Source organism: Psammomys obesus, unplaced genomic scaffold, assembly GCF_907164565.1.
Source record: "Psammomys obesus unplaced genomic scaffold, mPsaObe1.curated_primary_1811, whole genome shotgun sequence".
Classification (NCBI taxonomy): domain Eukaryota; kingdom Metazoa; phylum Chordata; class Mammalia; order Rodentia; family Muridae; genus Psammomys; species Psammomys obesus.
The window spans coordinates 5514122-5527422 of NW_026595981.1; positions in this window are offsets into that span (position 1 = coordinate 5514122).

A 13301-nucleotide genomic window follows, 5' to 3' on the forward strand; every position below is an offset into this window, starting at 1 on the left:
TGGTTGTTGCATGAAGAAGAGAGGGAAGCTGAAGTTCATCGTAACGAGAAGGGAATGGAGTCTAAGGGTGTCTATGGCCAGCAGACCTAGCATTTTCAGAAGCCAGGGAGGACAGAGCTACAGGAAGCTACAGAGACCTCATCGCTTGAGCATGTCAGCTAGGAATTCAGACACTGCAGTAGGATGAAGGGGTAGGAGGCACATGTCAGCCAGAGGTAGGAGGAAGCAGAAGAAGCAGAGAGAAGAAAGGAAAGGAAGGGCTAGCTGGAGGGAGGCTGGGGTGGAATAGAACGGTGTCAATCACTGATGAAAAAGGCCCGCACGCTGGGGGAGGCAAGGTGGGTAAGAGTCAAAAGAGGCTGTGGACTGGGTGAAATAACGAATGAACTGTGGTGAGGCAGGGGAATTTTCCAGAGCACAAGCTGTGGGATACAATACTCCTTCTCCTACCGGTATAGAAGCACTGGAGATCAGTGTGCCGGGTGTAAGAAAAGCTTATAGGTAGGGACAGAGACCAAAAAACAAGGCCACCACTACCCATGGCCTCTGCCAGACTTTGTTTATGAAGATGTATCTTGAGACCCCCATCTCAGGAAACAAAATGTGCCAGGGGTGTCTGCTGAGAAATTGTTCAGGGAGACAGCACATATTCCAGTGACCCCGAAACTGGCATGAGAGGTAGCCGACTCCACCTGCTATGAGAGAAGACGGAAGACTGTTCCAAAGGGAGAAGGGCAGAAGAGGTAGTGCCCACCCCTGCCGGAGTCCCTTCGGTGTTGTTCCATAAGCCACCAGTAGCAAGAAACAGAACACCGCCACAGAGACTGCCCTGGTGGATGCTGGGGGTTCAGAGAGGGAGGAGTGGAGAAGGCAGCCTCAGACAGGAGAAGGCACTCCAGATTTCCCCACTCCTCACCCACCCCTCCTTGAGCCACCGGGCAAACACTGGCAGGAGTCACAGAGGGCTCTTCCCGTGGGTATAATATGAAATCTCTGGCTCAAGGTTAATGCCGGAGAGGAGTTTGGCTGGGCAGGTCATGGGTCAGCCAGATTCCCGTTAAGCAAGAGGATGGTGAGGCTGGGAGTGGCGTGGAGGGTATTATCAAGTCACTGGGCAACAAGATCAAGAGGATGAGCCATCTTGGGGAAATGACACCGTCACCAATCAGTTAGGAGCACAAACTGTTTTAGATTCCAGGGGAGATGCCTCCTAACTCAAATTCTCCCTGCAGAATTTGAGGTGGTGTGAGTCATTGTTATAAATACACCAGCAATCCACTTGTCGTCGTCGGAAAGGACATGATCCCGTGAGCACGACCTTGGAGGGGTCGGCGTGAGCTGACAGCATGCGAGGGAGGGTGTTGGCGGGCTGTATGGCTGTAGGAGGAAGGAGAAGCTGTGGGGAGCCAACCCGAAGTGAGTGTGGGCAGGTCTGCGCAAGCCCAACTCATAGACCCGGGTCCCTGGTTCCAACTGAGCCACCTCACCCCTCCGGATGGCCGGAAAGGGAACGGGTCCTTACTGCTTTGGGGGCTGGGAAGTTGAAGGTGCTGTGAGGTTGGTTTTTAGCGAGTCTCTCTCTTTGCCTTGGAGGTAGGCTTGTCTTCTCAGGGAGGGCTCATGCGCCTGCAGAGAGAGCTCTTTGTGTCTTATCAGGTGCTGTCCATACTTGTTAACCAACACAACCACAATTGCCCTTCTGGAAGCTCTACCTCCAAGCACAGCCAGCCACATGGGGACTGGGGATCTAGCATGTAAAACATGAGATACAACTCAGTCCTAACACCCACCTCCTGAAGACTTCCCAGGAATTCTGACTCGGCTAGAATCAGGCAATACCCCTTTGGCCAAGACCTGAAAGGACAAAATTCAGAATCATCCCATTCACTCGCCACCACTGTCCTGCTAAACCCTGATGGCGCTTCAGACATAAAGTCTGTTAACATACAGGGGATTCCACAGCCTGCCCCTGGAAACCTAGCAGCTACTTACACCCTCACCCACCGCCAGCCATTCCAGTTCTCTCCCTGTCCTTGGCACCCTTCTCTTCTGACCCCTCTCTCTGTTCTTCTTGCTGCCTCTAACCCTTCCCAGGTCCTCACTCCTTTCCTTTCCTCCCAATAAACATCTTTTAGGCCAGGTCTGTTGCATGGAGTAATTCACCCGCCTTGGCATGGGCCTGCCACAGGTGGCTCCTTGGCTGCCTTACATCTCGTAACAAAGTCCATTGCCTACAGATTTACAATGACTTCAAAAGAGGTACTCAGGGCCCTTAGGAAAGTTCTAGATGAAAGGACATCATCAGGGATCAAGCAGTGTTTCCTGAGGGAGCCAGAGTCCAACCGTGCCTGTGCAGAGAGAAGAGGCCCAGAAGCCCAGCCTGGCTGTTTTCACTTGTGTGGGAGCAGACCCCTGTAATCGGTGCTCACGGCCACACCATCCCTGATGGCTAGCTCCACAGGCTTTGGGTTACCTCAGGGCATGTCTATAGGGCGTTTCTAGAGTAGATTAACTGAGGAGGCAGGAAAGCACCATCCCATGAACTAGGGTCCTGGAGGAAGGAAGAGAACTGAACACTAGCTCACGTCTCTCCTCTCTCTCTCTCCCTCTCTCTCTCATTCCTTCCTGGCTATGGGTACAACACACCTCATGCTCTTTCCCAAACCCCGTGCCTGTCGTGAACCACAATAAAGCTTTCCTTCTGTGAGCTGCTTGTCAGGATTTTTTTTTCCACAAAGGTATAAAAAAAGTAACTAATACAGTCACCAGAACTGAGCTAACATAGCACTGAAAACAAAAATGGGGCTGAGAACTCCAAACAGGACACCAGCCTTTCCAGTCAGCATCAACACAAACTCTGAAAAAGGACTAGGGAGCTATAGAGTTGGCCTCAAACATGTCACAACGGGGCAATGTGGAATAATAAAACTGTTTCCGATTTAGACTCTCGTGAGGTGATATTCCTCAATAAGCCACACATCTTGGGATCAAAATATCTGTCCCCACAGAGAAGACTGTAAACTCCTACTTGACAGCAGTGTCAAGTACGGCAAAGCTTGGAGGATGGAATTGCATGTTCTGGCCACATGGGGTCTTCCTGTGGTGTTTCTCAGATGCGTAACAAGCTGCCCCCTCAGAATCACGAGCAGCCACATCTCATACCGGGGACCCAACGGCACCACTTCTCCCCACCCAGAGCCCTGTGCAGCCTCTGGGAGTAGTCTGCTTCTGGGGAAACCACGGGCAGTGTCTCCTTACTCCCCTTCTTGGTATATGGCCCAGGGCCACGGAGATTTCCTCTGAGAAAGAAAAAGTGACCCTCTACCCCCAAAGCTCCCAAACCTAAGGTCAACAGGAAGTGATAGAGGCACTGGGTAAACCATGCAGGATGTACCGCCCTCCCAGCAGGCAGCCTGTTTTGACAGGGGGAAGGAGAGGATGGCAATCCCATGAGCCAGCAACCCTGACCCCGACGGGGATGAGTAAGAGGCCAGAGCCCGGACAGGCTGTTGGCTGACCCACTGACCTGAAGGGCTTTCCCAGCCAACTTCCTTCCGGTGTTGCCTGAGGAGAGATGGAGCATCAGAGCCACCAACCTCTTAGGCACCCCAGGCAGCTGGGGTGGCCAGAGACCCAATACTTATGCCTCCTGCAGAGAGGGAAAGTAGGACCAGAAAACAGACAGGGAGTCTGGGATGAGGAGTGTTCAGGGAAGGAGGGGCATGCCTGAGTCGAGCAGAGAAGAGCTCCACTAGGGGGTGCTGCGGTTGGTTATCTGGAGAGGGAGGAGATGGCAAGAGGTCAGTGTGAGCCAAGGAAAAGGGCAGCCGGGAACACCTTGCAGGTGTGGGCCTGAGTCTCAGCAGCTGTCAGGACCACCAGTGTTGAATGGACTATTTGGTCAGCTGAGTGGAGAGGCCAGAGATGACCTGGCTCTGAGCAGTTCACCTCGATGGATAAGAAGGACAAGCCAGTCTCACTGGGAGTGAGGACAAGTCGGGACAAAATCCCATCTATAACTGAACTTCAAGGTCAGTGAGACCTGACTAAGCTCTGCCACTGACTGGGTGCATTACCCTGGCCAAGCCATTTAGCTGACCGGATTCCTCATTTGCAACATCAGGTTAAGACCACGGACTCACAAAGCCTGTCTTAAGGACCAAGGCACTGTGTACAAAGTATTCAAAACGCTGTATGTGTTAATAAATAGTCACTGGTGTTTCGTCACTCGTTGCCAAGTTTTTACGAGACATCACCTGTGTGAGGTGGGCCCCCAGCAATCTGCAAGCTGGCACTGTCACATGCGAGGATCTGAGGTTCAGAGACCTGACTGTTGCTCAGGGTCGTACAACGAGCAGGAGGTCTGAGCAGGGACTTGAACCAAGACCTTTCCGATTCAGGTGGCACACTTCCTGTCAGGATATTGCGCCTCCCCCTACCTTCATGGCATTACAGGGCTGCCTCCCACTTCCAGGAAGTGGCGGGGCAAAAGGCTCAGGAAGGAGGAGGCAGGTTTGAACCCACTGAACATGAACCCCAAATCACCTGGACAGGGTTCAGATAATTTTGTCTTCATTGCGCCTGATGACATTTTGTCTTTTTTTTTTTTTTTTTTTGAACCGCCCCACTTTTTCATCTCCAGTCAATGAGACTGTACTTTCAATTCCAGTGAGTCACCGGAAAATGTAAATTTAAAAAAAAAAATGAAAAGGAACAATGTTCCTACGTAAGCGCGGGCTCTGGTGAATCACTCAAGACAGGTATAATGGGCATAATTGTAGTTCTTCCACAAGACAGACCCCACACAAGCCCTGAAGTTGATGTCAGACTCCAGTGGCTTTCCCAGAAGAGCCTGGCACCCAATCCAGGCTGCAGACTCAAATCTGAGCCGGGGTTCATGGGCGTGGTCATCTGCCCTGGGGACCTGAGCAAACCGGCTCCAGTTCTGAAGACCCAGTACTGCCCCTCTCATCCCACTCTACCCTCTATGTGAACTCTTTATCCACCTTGCTTCTTAAAGGTGCCAGATCTTTATTTTTCCTCCCATTATAAAGCTACCCAGCAACAGAAATAATGATAGTAATGATAGTAATAATTAATGGAGTGGTTATTTAATTTGTAATATTGCAGGGTCTTTTTTTATTTATGTGTGTAAGAATACCTAGACCCTGATAAGCCAGGTTCTGCTTCCATTTCCCCCCTCCATAATGGGACAATAACGGCCAGGGGCGGTTTGAATGAGAATAGCTCCCATAGGCCAAAATGTTCAAATACTCGGGCCCCAGGTGGTGGCACTGCATGGGAAGGATTAGGGGGTGTGGTCTTGTTGGAGAAGGTGTGTCACTCGAGGCAGGTTTTGAGGCTTCAAGAGACAGCATTCCCAGTGTGCTTCCTGCTTCCTGCTCGTGGTTTGAAATATAAGTGCTCATCTGCTCCTGCTGCTCTGTCTTTTCTGAGCCACTGTGGACGCTAAACCTCCGGAACCGTAAACTCAATGAAACTCTTCCAAGTTGGCTCTAAGGATCCAGGTGTGGTCGCTTCTATCGTCAAAGCCTGCTGCGTTAGCTCCTTTCCTTGTTGCTGAGACAGAACACCTGACAGAAACAACCTGAGGGAGGAAGGGCTGACTTCCTCACGGGTGAGGGATGTGGTCCATTGAGGCAGGAGGAGGGCATGCAGGTTTGGGCTCAGTCTGTGGTAGCGGAAGCCTGTAGTTGCCTCCTCACATCTTTGAGGATCAAGAAATGGGAGCTTGGGCCAGAATCAGAAGAAGAAAGAAAATGTTACCTTTTCTTGTATGTAAGGCTTCCATGTCACTGCCAGCAACCTATGTCTGCTAGCTAAACCACAAGAACGCTCCAATAACCACACCGCTGGCTGGGGACCAAGTGTTTAAACTCACGACCTGGGGGTGGGGGAGGTGTGCTTCCCATTTAAACTATAACTGCCACGTTCTATCTGCACTTCGGAGGAGAGAGAAAGGGCATGCTAGCCACAGTCATCCCTGTTTATCTTGGGGTACTGAGTACTTTACCACTGAGTCACACCCCAACCCTCACACCCCTTTTTGAGAGCCTTCTAGATTATCTAGTCCATTGACTCTGGGTGGCCTCCTGACGGGCTAGAACTGTGTCTACTTTTGCTGGTGGCTGCAGGGGTCACCTTCCTTCCTTGGCAGTATAGCAGCAAGCACCTCCTTGAGGTGAGAATAAATTGGCTGAGAAATTACATAGAAATACACTTGGAGCCCAAATTTGGAGTTTCTCACCAACTCTGGCATTTTTGAAGTCATGTATTGCAGAAGAAAGAAGCAGGCTGTGAGTGGCTTCTGGGGAGTTTAATCTATCCCCACGCTGTGGTTACTTCAGGAGCAGAGAACGGCCCAGAATTCCATACTGGAGACATGGTTAACACAAAATAACACCAATCTGGAATCCTCCACTGCAGCTACACGTGGGAGCAAGGCCAATTTCTAGACAGAAGAAATTGTCACATGGAGCTGTGACAGGGTGAGCCAGAATCCTGCTCCTACTACTGGCAGGAGGGTGGTCAATGATGGGCTCTGCAGAGATGCTCAGTTTCTTAGGGGCAGCTAACCCTGGACAAAGGGGTATAAAAGGTGACTCTCAACCTCACCAGAGGCTCATCCTCAGCCTGCTCTTCCCACAGCCCTGCCCATAGCCAGGCAGCAACGCCAGAGCTTTCCCAAAGCCAGAATCAAAGACCCTTCCTGCTTTCCCAGGATGCCTGGAGCTGTTTTCTCAGCCAATGACTCCGGCCCTGGGGCCTGGGCTCCAGGAAGCAGGCTTTCCAGAACATCTGTGGTTCCACAGCAGCTGCCGACCAGTGACCTGCCAGGAGAGTAGGCAGTGGGGGCTCAGAACAGCTTAGAGACCCATCAGATAGGACCGTGTGCCTGTCTGAAAGGGTGAGCAGCAGTCAAGGGAAGCAGTAAGTCTGGGGAGAGCAATACTCTCACACTTGTCCTAAGACTGACCCCAAGAAGTTCTGGCCAGTGGAACTAGCAAGTAGGCCCTGTTCTCACCCCATCCCCGTGGGCTAGAAGACCTGGACTGAATAACAGAAGAGTGAGCCCAGCATTTCTCGCTCTCCCTCCCCACACTGGGCTTCCGGGTTGCAGGGGCCATGTGAGCAGCTGCCTCCGGTTCTTGCGGCCATGTCATCCCTGCCGTGATGGACTTTACCCTCTGAGCCAAAAAGAAATCCTTCCTTAGGTTGCTTTTATTGGATATTTTTAATGATTTGTTTATTTTTATTTTATGTGCATCGCTGTTTTGCTTGCATGTCTGTGTGAGGGGGGTTAGAGCCCCTGAAACTGAAGTTACTGAAAGCTGTGAGCTGCCATGTGGGTGCTGGGAATTGAACCCAGGTCCTCTGGAAGAGCAGCCAGTGCTCTTAACCGCAGAGCCATCTCCCCAGTCCACTTTCATCAGATATTTCGTCAAGGCAGTGAGAAAAGCAGCTTACCCAGCATCTCCTGGTGTCTGAGAACACAGCTTGCTTACAGCTGCTGGGGCGTGGTAGCAGCAGCACCAGGCCCCACCCAGGGGTGGAGCTGAGGGCAGGTCCTTACTTACCTAAAGTCTCTGACTGGACGTTCCGATGTCAATCAGAACCCCCATCCCAGCACATAGAAAGTTTTGTCATGAGCACCACCCTGCTCCTGCTGCAGCTAACTGGTGCAGAGACTGACCGGTCTGCCAGGTCGGTGAATCCATAGTCTCTGGCCAGAGTCATGCCCACTCCCCACCCCCCCACATACACACATACCAGGGGAGATGCCAACAGAAGCCAATCAGATTCTGTCCCTGAAAACCAATGCTTCCACAAAGACTGAGGAGAAAATCAAAGAAAAGCCTGTTCTGTAGAGGCACGCGCAACCACAGATAAGCACTGAGCAAAGAAAAACTTTGATATAGTAAGGGAGTGTGCGACATAAAAAAGCACAGGCGTGCACTGTGAGAATCAGGGCCGCATGCCTGGAAAGTCCAGTTTGGAAGAGTGGCCAAGATCTGGCTCCAGCCACCATGCCAAGAGTCAGTTGTGGTGACTCAGCAGCCATGCTTTTGTCCCCAGTGGAGAGAGGAGGAGGGTGGTGGGAGCAAGAAGCAGAAGAGCAGATGACCAAGACGACCACAGTTCCGTGAAACCCTAAGAGCCACCTTGGCTGTGAGGTCCCAGCACCCCTGAGCCCGTGCGCCTTCTGCGTGTGATCCCAGTGGCGTTAGGCTACAGTAGACTGTGTCTTGTAGGACTCTGCTCTCCACCCCTGCTTGCTTATAGAGCTTATAAGCTATACAGCTTACAGGCCGCGTGACTGTGCAGCCTGCAATACTCTTTCCACTCCGCACACTGGCTGGCAAGTGTCTCCTGGCTGTATAGAGCCAGGTCCCTCTGGAGCCAGGATCTGTTTCCTCCTAAAGGGTGGTAGCAAGCTCAAAGCCTCTCTTTTTCCTTCATAGAGCCTGGGAATGAAGCAAAGCTGATTTCATGGGAGCCAGGCAAATCTTCATCGGATCCCAGCTCCTAGGCCCTGCCAGCCACGTTGGCTCCTTCTCCTGAAATCATCAACGTCTCCTCAGAACCAAGGAGCCAAGGACATGCTCTCACAAAATTACCACAAGGCTTTAGAGCCTTGATATATACTGGCTTTATCCCCTAGGCCCACTTAAAATTTTCTTTTTTTTTTTCCTTTATTTTTATTTTTTTTTAAACCTATTTTCAAAATCTGCCCTGCTCTGGTCTGTCTTGGGGGAGCTATGATGAGTATCATCGTTTCCCCTCAAGGTTGACATGCAGCTGAGACCTCAAAAGCTTCACAAGGTTCTTTTTCTGTGACTTTAGGTTTAAAATACTCTCTCTCCCCCTCTCTGTTCTCTCCCTGTCTCTCCTTCCTTCTCCATCTCTCTATGTAGGCACAAAATGAGCTACAGTGTGTGTGTGTGTGTGTGTGTGTGTAGGCACACATGTGATACAGAGTGTGTGTTATGTATTTGTATAGGCACACATATGTGTATGTATATGTACACACGTCTATGTGTGTAAGCACACACATGCCACAGTGTGTCTGCGAGTGTAGGCACACATGTGCCACAGTGTATTTGTGTACGTGTGTACACACACATGCATGCAGCACAGAAGTCTGGAGGGACTTCATTTCTTCCTGCCACTGTGTGGGCTCCAGGCATTGAACTCAAGTTGTCAGGCTCTGCAGCCAGCACCTTACCGTGCTAAGCCGAGTCACCGGCCCAAAGCTTGCACTTTACCTACATGTTTGGCGGCAGAAAGGAATCCAGCAGGCTGGCTCTCTATGCTCCTGGTGAGCGTATTAGTTGGCATATTTTCTTGAAAGTAATTGGACACCAGGAACCAAAAGCTTGATAATGTCCGTAGCCTTTGTTTCATTGCTACAAATCTACTCCCAAGGAAACAACCCTGAAAAAAGCAAAGAACTCGTTACAAATATTTAAGAACAAGAGGAAAGCGCAAATGGCCTAAATCTCCAGTGCTGGGCAGTGATCAAACACTTCACAGCCCACTCAAAGCTTTGCGTATTAACTGCCCACTTAATGGCCAGTGGGTTTTTAGTTTTTGCTAACATGGGAAAGATCAAAATCAAGAGTTACAATGGGTTGGTGATGTTTGTGACTCTGGGGACTGTGTGGGAAGGATGAGGCACTTGTGCTGCTTATGAAAGTAATGTGGTGGAGGCATCGAGGAAACCAAGGAATTGGGCCTATGGCCCTGTGGCTTCTGCTCTGGGTTCAAACAGAGGTAGGTCCCTTCCAGATCCGTGGCCTCCTCCAGGCAAATGCATGCATCATGACCCTTAGAGACTGAGAAAAGATCCTAGGCTGCAGAGATGGCTCAGCCGTTAAAGGCTAGGCTCACAACCAAAAATATGAGAATAAAGGTCCTGTCCGTCCACTGCTTCTAAGGCAATGAAAGGGTACATGGAATTCAGGTCCTCCAATTGTTTTAAACTTTTCTGTAAGTTGCTCAACTTTCCTTCTCAGGAACTCCTGTAAAGCAAGCATGGACTCTGTCCTTGCCAGCTTCCCTGAGGGGTTACCTGGGTCTGTTTTTAGTGAAATCCACTTCCTCTGATGTCACAGCAGCATTCCAGTATGTACGTAAGAGTTTGATGTTTTGTTTTGTTTTGTTAAGCAAAATTTTGAAAGAAACAAATCTACCCCAGGCCCAGAAAAAGGCCTCTGCCTTTTTCTCCATTGATCAGAGTTCAGGATAGGAATGAACATGTGGACAACCAACAGATGGGCTGGGGAGACTCTCGAAGGACGAAGTTCAAATGAACAGTGGACGTCTGTGAGAAATGCTCGCGCCCTCTGGCCGTCAGAGATGCAAACCCAAACTAGAGCCCCAGGATGGCCAGGGTCACACACAGAGAGAGAGAAACACGGTCTCAAACAACCACTGCTGGTGATGACGCAGAGGAAAGGGAACCCTTGCCACAAATATGCAGAGGTTGTGGGGGCTGGGGGAGGATGGTCCAGCCACAAAGAAATCAGAACGGAGATGGACCCAGTTATGGGCATTTACCCGAGGACTGTGACTCAACACTTACAGATCAGTGCTTACGGCTGCTAGGTCATGAAACCAACCTCGGTGTCCATCAACACAGGAATGGATACGGACAATGTTTTATAGACACATGGAAATTTTTTTCACCTATTAAGAAGGTCATTACATGGCTTACAGGAAAATGGATGTAACAAGAGATAATCATATTAAGTGAATTAAATAAGTTTAGACAAACAACTTTTTTTTCTCATTTGTGGTTCCTAGATTTTATATAGATACATAATATGTGTGTGTGTGTGTGTGTGTGTGTGTGTGTGTGTGTGTAACAAAAGTAGATATGAAACTGGCTAGAGTACTAACAGGAGGAGAGGGGTGAGAAAAGGGAAAAGAAGGGGGTATGAGAATATCCTCAAAGTGCATCATATACTCATATGAAAATGTCCTTATGCAATCCAGTGCCGTAGACAATGAAAACATTTAAAAGATTTAGTTTTATTTCTGCGTATCAGTGTATGTGTATGCCAAGCTTGTGCAGGTACCCACAGAGGCCAGGAGAGGGCAACAGATCCCCTGGATCCGCAGTTGTGAGCTGCCCCAAGTGGTTGCTAGGAACTAAACTCGGCTCCTCTGGAAGAGCAGTGAGCACTCGTGATCATATCTTAACCCCAGTCGTTTAAAAGTTGGGGTGTCAGACACAACAGGGCTCTGTTTCTTCGGAGCTAGCTGTTCGATGTTCCTCAGGTTCCTCTGTTCCTTGGCCCTGGTCAGTCAGCCAGCCAACAAGCAATTATTGAGAACCTGGCACATGTCAGAAATCCAAGTGCTGAGGACACAGCCTAAAATAAAACAGACAGTTGCAGCCCTCCTGATGTTTACAAACAGAGTGGGGAGACCGCCATGTAAAAACACACACACACACACACACACACACACACACACAGTGCTCTCAATGGCGGTAAGTGAGAGCTGAGATAACATATTAGAGGAAAAAAACAGGCATGGTGCTGGGCAGACTGTGGGAGCCTAATACTTGGGGACACGGAGTAGGCATCCTGGGTGATGCTTCAACCCCCAGGAGAAAGCCAGGAGACCAGCACTTGAACCCTCAGCTCCCAAGACACCGACAGGGATGCACAGCTCTCAGTTGCAACCCCCAACCGCAGCCTGGAGAAACAACAAAGATAAAGAAATCTAAGCCGGGAGGCAGTCCTCAGACAAACCTGCCAGGGAGGTCTGTTGGGCAGCTGACTCTAATCTGTAGAAACTCTGCCCTTTGCTGATTGAGACTGGCAAAAAAAAAAAAAAAAAAAGCCAGGGCCCCCGCTGCCAACACAATGGAATGTTAGCTCCGAGGCTCTAAAGCCACAGCATTGGGACTTTGTCTGCGGGTCTCTGAGGGAAATTCATCTGATCCCTATCAAGGGAGCTGGCTGCCCGTCCTGCCAACACACCTCTCCAAACCTGGTTTGAACCCAGCCTTGAATGTCACAGGGAGAAATCAATGATCTTCAAAGCGTCTGCTACATGAACCCAAACAGGCAGGACTCAAATAGTCTCTGAGTGCCCGAGACTGGATTCGAGTCAGGCATGGACTCGAATCTCAGACATCTGAAAGCTTGGCTGAGGAACAGGGGCCACGAGAATTGGGCAGAACCCCGAGTTTTAAACTAGTGGGACAAAACGACCCTACTCCTCTATCTCACTAACTGTGACACTTCCAGATTCGACCCAGCAGCCCTCCTCCTCCCTCAGGCTGGTCCGGGACCTTTCAATGAGTTTTAATTAAAAAATTAATCTGAAGAGAGTATGGTTGTTTCACCTGGAGATTCAACAAGAGAGACATGGGATCATTTATCCTAACACAGCCACGCTCCAGAAAAACACAGCCTGGTTTTGGAGAAGCCCTCTTCCTCAGCGTGCTTGGAATTAAAAGGTCTCTTCCCTGACAAGAAGAGATGTAACTCCCTATTCTTTGGGGGTGACTCTATGCCAGGTGTTGAAGAAGCATCAACCTTTACCCCATCTAAATCCAACCACCAGTTGAGAGCATGCCAGCTCGCAGGGCTCGGGCCTCTGGAAGCTTCGTGGCACATATTGGCCAGTGTTCCAGTGCTGACACAAATTCCTGAGCTAACAAGCTAAGAGAAAGCTACCTTTTGTCTCATCGTTTTGGAGATACCAAGCCTGTACTCTATTGACCACTGTTTGGGACCTGAGGCAGACCGAAATCAAAGGAGTTTGTGGTTGAACCAAGCCATTCACCCGTTGGCCATGGAGGGAGTTCCACTCACCCCTCAGCGGCGCTAGGCTGAGTACAAAGTCTATTTTTAATTTTTATTTTTATTTTGCGTATGTGTACCTATGTGGGTACATTTGTGCCTTGGTGTACATGTGGAGGTCAGAGGAGACTTGCGGAAGTCTGTTCTCTCCTTCCGCCCGGTGGATGCTGGGGACTGATCGCAGGGTGTCAGCCTCGGTGTCAAGTGCTCCTCCCCACTGAGGCATCTCACTGGCCCAAAAGCTGTAGACACGATGTCTTGCATACCCCACACAATCCTTCCTGCCTCAACATCCCAAGTGCTGGGATTATAGATGTGCACCAAATTGCCCGGCTTGGGATCAAGGCTTTATCCCATGGGCTTTTAAGGGACATTTAGTGAGATGCAGGCAGAGAAGCTAGGGCTCAGGTATCTAGCACCCCTTCTTCTCTCGGACCAGCTGCCTCTTAAAATGACTGA